Consider the following 7,870-nt stretch of genomic DNA (forward strand, 5'->3'; position numbering starts at 1 on the left):
CAAATCACATGAATTGAAGTTCCATAGGAACTCCAATTCCTCCATGATGTGAGAAGTTGCTTACCTAGGTCCCCCTAAGTAAGTGGAAATTCCTGTGGAATTCACTTCCCACATTCAACCAAACAACTTTTTCCCATTTCATGTGATTTATAAAATCATGGGATCTCTCAATTCCTTGGAACTTCGATTCCCTTAGCGAACCAAACGACTATACTACTCGAAGTGTTTTCGTTGTCAAAAACTTGTTCATCAAGTTTGACAGAAATAACTAAACAAGACTACGAGAATGTTATTCAACCATTCAAAAAAGTAGCATCATAGTGTGAATTACAAATCAAAGAAGTGGATTCTATTTAACATGGATATACGACATATACCTATTAAAAACGCAACACTAGTGCTTTCATGTATTTTATAAATCATAATTCACATAAAATAAAAATAAACAATATAAAAATATAAAATAAGAGTACTTTCTTGAGGAGGAGATAATCTGTTGGTGGTAGAGATTGGAGTACTTTGACATTATGATAAAAGTTTTAGGAATGGTGAAGAAAAAATTATTTAGGCAAATAAGTAAAGCAAGTGCAATGGTAATTTTTAAAATAAAGTTTTTCATTTCCATGTCATATTATTACAAATTCCACAAACTTGAAATTTTTACCTACAATGGAAGAACTTTAAATAAAGTTCTTAAGAGTATTGGTAATGGACAAAATTAAAATAAAGATATGTATTCATTGGTCAATTTTTTTTGGTTTTTGGGACAAACTTGGTTCTTATTTTCAAACCAAGTTTGTCAAATGAAGAACCCAAGAACACAAACTATTTGTCCGAAAAGGCTACAAGTACACGGGGTGTACAAGGGCCTTGGTACACAGGCCAGTGAGAGCACGCCAAGTGGAGTTTGGTAGGGACCATATGGAATCTTTTTCAAATGAGTTTTTAGAGGGATAAATTTGAAAATTTTGAATTTCAAATTCAAAAATAGACAACCTATTAATTGCTACACTTTCCAAAGATCATTAGCAATATTAATCTAATTTTTTTATACTAATCTCTATACTAATTATTTTTTGTTTCTTATATTTATTTTATGTTCTTATTTATTTTAACCTCATTTCTCTAACTAAAAAAAATCGTTTCTCTCACTTAAAAAAATCAGTATATTCGTTTCTCTCACTTAAAAAAATCAGTATATTTTTTTCCCCAAATCTAATAATCCATAAAAAAAATCAGTATATTTTTTTTCCCAAATCTAATAATTCCTTAAAAAAATAAGTATATTTTGTTTCCAAATCTAATAATCATATTTAATTATTAAAATCTCATACTATATTTCAATTGTATCGACACCACCATCATCTTTCAAATATGAGTTTTAATCAATCTTGTTCTTGCGATTCACATTGTTATCATAACTTGGTTCCAATCCATCAACTCGTGAAGAAAAATGGACCTAACAAAGGAAGGTTTTTTTATCGTTGTCCCTTATGGAAGGTATATTTATGTTTATAGCTCAAAATAATATAATTAGTATAATATCTATGTTTATTGCTCTAATTAATTTTTAATGCATCTTTAGACTGAAGATTGTGGTTACTTCGTATGGGATGAATGCGTGGAGGTTTTTCGGAACATGAACAGGTTGATTGATCTAAACAACTCTTTGGAGGATAGGTTACGCCAATTGACATCGGAAAATATTAAATTGAAATCTCAGAAGTTACGTGCTACTAAATCAGAAAAGTTAGCTCGTCGGTTATTGTATTATTCATGGGTTGTATTTGTATTATTATTCTCAATTTGTATTGTGATAATACTACATAAATAAGAGAAGAAGCTTTAATTTGTTATTGATTGTTGATCTAAATTTGTATTTTGACGATAGTTGTCCATTATTCGTTGTCGATCAAAAATAATTTCGGTCTCGGTTTGTTATGCTTGATTATTAAGGTTTTAAAAACTTAAAATGAATCAATTGCAAAAAGAAAAACATTTAATTTGTAATGTGTTAACTTTGCAAATTGCAAATTGCAAATGACATCTACTTACTTGTGGCCCAAGTAAATGAATGGATGAAAATGGCCCAATTGAGGAAGTAAATGGGTCGACGAGAAAGAATGGATGAAAATGGCCCAATTGAGGAAGTAAATGGGTCGACGAAAAGTAATCGATGAAAATGGCCCAATTGAGGAAGTAATAATGGGTCTAGTTACCGAAGGCCCAAGTAAGTTAGTTGATAAATAGAATGAGCCCAAATTGTTATATAAGACCAATATTTTGATTAGGCTTTTCCCCTATTGGGGCCACATTCCTAATGGTCTGGTTTTTAACATAGAAACATGGAAAATGAATATTAATGGCCCAAGTGAATAATGGTCAGTCCTATCAAGTTAAATTGCATAATTATTTGTAGCAGCATAAGATCTCGTTGTGGCGTTTGTTACTCGCTTGGCCGTGTTCTCCTCATGTGCCGGATTTATTTTGGATTAAAATTAGTCATCACACATTGGTAAAATTACGGGTATTTTTTTAACGAAGGACGTAAGATAGTAATTAAAAAAAATAACAGGAATTTGAAAAGGAAAATGGGTAGTTGATAATCATAGATCCATTGGAAAATATAAACCAACCTTTTAATCCTTACAAAATACGTACTATATAAACCATATTTAACCTAACTAAAAACCAAGAAGTTCAAGTTGATAAGCTCCAACTCAATTTTCTGGATTTCAACCACCCCTTGTTCACGATTAGCTTTCACTTCATGTATAAGAGCTTCCATATTTTCCTGCACGTCGTTCATCCCTCTACTTATTGCCCGCTGCCTTATCACCTCCGCTCGGTCTATTAGATCGACCAACTGAGTGTCAATCTCTCGCAACCGAGCGAGTTTGATTCTGCGATTGATAGTGTATTGTACTAATATAGAAATGATCTGTCTAACCATCTGAAATTCATACTAGTTAATTAAATTAAAAATAAAACGTTATGTAAAAGGAAAATTGGATGACAACTACCATTCATATCCCATCGCCAATATGGACATAAACCGTTTATATTCAATCAAAAAATAGTTATGATTGACGAGTTATTAAATTGATTGTCACATACATGCAAAAATCGTTTACGGTTTTAAACTTATACAAACGATTTCATTTAAAAGAAAGAAAGGTTAAATATCTTGATGAAATGAGCAGTAAAAAAGAAAGAATGGTTAAAATACCTTGATGAATGATCAAACAATTAGTAACAAGAGTTGTGAACAAGTTTGGAGTCCTCCTTACAAGTATATATGAGATCTAGGGTTTGTGTTGTAAAGGGAGTTTTATTTTTGTAGATGAATGTAAAATACTGCCATATTCCTTTTATAATGGGGAGAAAGACAATTCTTTAATTTTTGTAATTAGTGATGTTTAAAACCATCTATATTTAATTAAAAAAATTAAAGCGTTATGTAAAAAGAAACAAATATAACAACCTTTCATATCACATAAACCGTTTATATTCAATTAAAATATAATTATGATTGAGGATTTATTAAATTGATTGTCGCATACATGCAACAATTGTAAACTATACAAACGATTTAATTTAAAGGAATGAATGGTTAAATAACTTGATGAATGAATTAGTAACACAAGAGTTGTGAACAAGTTTGGAGTCCTCCTTACAAGTATATATGAGATCTAAAGGTAGTTTTATTTTTGTAGATGAATGTAAAATAGTGCCATTTTCCTTTTATAATGGGGAGAAAGACAAATTTTTTTATTTTTCTTATTAGTGATGATGTGTTTAAATCCTGTCAATTGGAAGTCAAATCAACATGCATGCATGCTAGATTTCTGTCGTTTCGTTGCTTGCTTACACGACACACATAATCAAATCAAATCAATTGTAATTCTTTTTGTGTTGTGTTTAGTCAAATCAAAATAATCAAATCAATCCACATTTTTAACTATTAATAGATATTCATATGTTATATCAAAACCAAAGAAAATCAATGATAATAAAACTGATTCAAATGGAAAATATTAAAAACCCACATTTAAAATTTACATACTTAATATAAGTGACATCATGCATGCCTACTAAATTAAATAGAACTTAAACGAGAAATAGAGGCTCTTAGAGAGGCATTCTCTTCCATGATTTTGATCTTCACCTCCTTTGCTAGTTTGAGGTCTCGTAAAGCAGATGCAATATTTGCCTGCATCTTCTCCGACTCCGGCATAAAGCCACAATCTTTAGCCACCTTGAGTGGGATCTGAACATTAACAAGGAATAGGTTGTTCTTCCTTTCGATTTCCTCTAAGCGATTTATGAAACATTTGTTGTACATACTCGATTGTAATCAATGTTTTGGTAATGTTCCGATCCATTATTTTGAAGGAAGTTTTCAGTTTAGGTTTTAAAGGTTTAGGGTTTGAAATATTGATAGACAAATCAAATTAGATAATGGCTTGGGTAGTAGATGTGGTTAGGATTTACTGAATATATGTATCATATATATAAATAAAGTGTGGGTCGTGTCTTTTCATATGCCACACAGGAGGATTTTTAATTATAAATTAAAATTAACAAGTGGAAGTTGAATTAAAATTAATATGTTTATAGGAAATGACAACTTGTCCTTTAATCTTCCGGTACAATGAATTGTATTTTAATAAATCTTACGTAATTAATATAATTCCGAGTATTTAAAACCGATATTTATTTATCAACTCTTGTTCAAGTACGAAATTAAAATGACGTCACATAGTTAACATTCAAAATCGAACAAAATATAAAAGGGGTAGAAGAGAAAACCCAACCATGATAGTACTAAAATGAAGTAATATTAAGATAAACTTAAATAAGAAAAGTACAACATAATAATATTATAAAAATAAAACATGCATAGATATTAATTGGAAATTAAATACATGAATATCTAATTAAGGACTTCTTTTAATCCTTACTAATTTAAGGATTTTAAAGCCTTTAGATCATCCTCAAGTTCTTTCCTAAGGTCGATGCATTTTCCATAAGAAACAAACAAGGATTGTATGAGATCATCCGCTTCCTTTTCAATCTCCTTAACGCCCTGTACATAACAATAGTTCCGAGTTTCAATCGCACCGTCAATCATCTTCATCGCTCTCAACTCTTGTTCAAGTACCGTTTGAATGTTTTTTTCCAAATTGGCGATCAAACCCATTGACATACCACTTAGGTTTGCCATTTGAAATCTTTTGTAGTTTTAGTGAGAAGAAAGAGATAACTATTGTTATTTTAAATTGTTTTCTTTTAGAATGATGTTAACCACCAAATATTTATAATTGAATTTATGACCTTTGGAGAACCATGCGTTGAATAGTTAAAAAAAATTGCCACTTGCGTTTTTATTTTTATTTTTATTTTTGACAAATTGGTTCATAAATTATGACTGTTGGTGATTGCCAATTTCATTTACCTTGCAAACAATGGCCACTTGCATAGAAATCAAATGAATGATACACCTAATGTAAGAGGTAGAAGCAGAGAAAACCCAACAATGTTAACTAATTTAGAAATAATACCAGGATAAACTTTAAAAAAAGTACAACGTAATTATATAACTAAATATCAAACATGAATAAAATAAGGTCTCCTAATCCTTATTAATAATGAACTTTAGAGCGTCAATATCCTCTTCAAACCCTTTTCTAAGATTGTTAAATTTTTCATACGTACCCAACACGTATTTGATGAAATCATCCGCGTCCTTTTCTGTTTCCTTAAGGCCCCTTAAATAACAATCATTACGAGTTTCAATCGCCCCGACAACCACCTTCATTGCTTTGAACTCGAGTTCACGAAGATTGGAAACTTGTTCTTCTAAAAATAGCAACGATTCAATTAACAATTCATTAAGGTTTCTCATTCTAAAAATTTTAGTTGATTTATTTAGAGAGAAGATAAAAGGTGAAATAGTTTAGAAAGAGAGGAATAGTTATGTTTTAGAATGGCTACTTTGTGTTAGCTCCCCACTATTTATAATTAAGTTGGTGACTGTTCTACTACCATGACATCAAAGAAATTAATTAAATTAAATTAAATTAATATAAATTTAATTTAAAATTACTTTTTAATTACCGTTGCTTCACCATTGCTCTATTAAATATAAAAAAATAAGTTGGTATTTGTTGGCGTACCATTGTTTGTATTTTGATTGAAATTATATAAATAATTGAAATTGGCATAATTTTTAAATACTTTAATTTAGCACATTTGAAGGTAAATTAAAGAGTGCAAGGATTTGAAACGTAAAATCGAACTGGTAGATAAGACTTAATACTGAATTGAAAATAGGAACATAACAAATTCGACCATCTAAAATCGAAACGAGACTATGAATCTACTTGAAATTAAAAGGATCCATGAAAGTTATTTAGTAAACTCTTTGATCCACCCTTGATAAAATTCTTGCAACCCTATCCTCTATTATGGCAAGCCTTTGGTCAAGATGAAACAAATCTTTTGTTACTGGGTCCCTTATCCCCTGGCATAGACAATATTCCTTGACTAAATTAGTCCCTCTTCTTATAGTAAGGATACCAAACTTCACCTCTCGGCGTAAGGACAGACGGTAATCTCTTATAAATGATGGTTCATGGTCTCCAAGAAGAAACCATTTAGCCCAAGCTTTGCATACCTCTGCTACATTCTTCTTATCAGATGTGGCCAACCTATTGAATATATGAGTACTCATAATATCCACATTGCGAGGACTTCGGTAATAGGTGAACCCGTTCCCCGGTTTCTTTCAACACTATATTCAACATCGAAATCCATTTGCATGGAGCGCTTTTTGTTGGCGATATATTCTTCTTTGAACAATTGTTTGTCCTCTTCCAATCTATTGATTGAATGAAATCGACAGTCAACAATTCTCATATTTGAATATTTTTTTATGTTAAATTATGTTTAATTTAACTTGAGATAGTCTTTTAGGTTGGAAGCATAAGGTATTTATTTAAGATGCGTGACCGTAATTGGTCTGTGGCCTTAAATACACAACTGTTTATTTGAAGAATGTAGCAGATAATGAAAGGTTACATGAAACTAAATTATTTGAAAAGATACCAAATATAATATTATGATATCTATTTTAAGTGAACATTACTAGAAAATGTTCCTTTATACAACTTAATTGATCAACTATTTTTTGTACGAAGTAGTAGGTCTAACTTATGGCGCTTTGTTTCTAGGTTTGGTTTATTTTAGGGTTGGTTGTTTTAGGGTTTCTAGTGTTTTAGGGTTGGTTGGGGTTGTATTTAGTGTTTGTTAAGTATAATTATTTATACGTCACGTTTATTTTAGGGTTGGTTTTGGTGGTTTTAGGGTTGGGTTTATTTTAGGGTATGGTTTTAAAAAGGGTTTGTAGGGTTTTTTACTAGGGTAGGTTTATTTTAGGGTTTGTTTTTAAAAAAGGTTTACTCATTTCGTCTCGATCTTAGGTTTATGTACCTATTTCTCTGTCAATTGATATGTAAATTACCTTTTTGGATGTATTACTCAAATGTTATTTACTAAAAATAGATTTTGATAACTATTGAGTCATAGTCCATATTTGTCTGTCAATTGATATCTGAATTTCCTTTTTGGGTGTATTACTCAAATATTACTAAAATTATCATAATATAACTATTGAGTGATACTATAAATTTGTCTGTTAGTTGATATCTATTTCGTTTTTGGGTTCATTCTTGAAATGTTATTACTAAAACTAGATTTAGATAACATTTGAGGCATACTCCATCTGTCTCGGTCTCGGTCAATTGTTATCTATTTCCTTTTTTCTTGTATTACTAAAAATAGATTTAGATAACATTTGAGTCATACT

The sequence above is a fragment of the Silene latifolia genome, chromosome 4 (assembly GCF_048544455.1).
Source record: "Silene latifolia isolate original U9 population chromosome 4, ASM4854445v1, whole genome shotgun sequence".
In the NCBI taxonomy this organism is placed as follows: Eukaryota; Viridiplantae; Streptophyta; class Magnoliopsida; order Caryophyllales; family Caryophyllaceae; genus Silene; species Silene latifolia.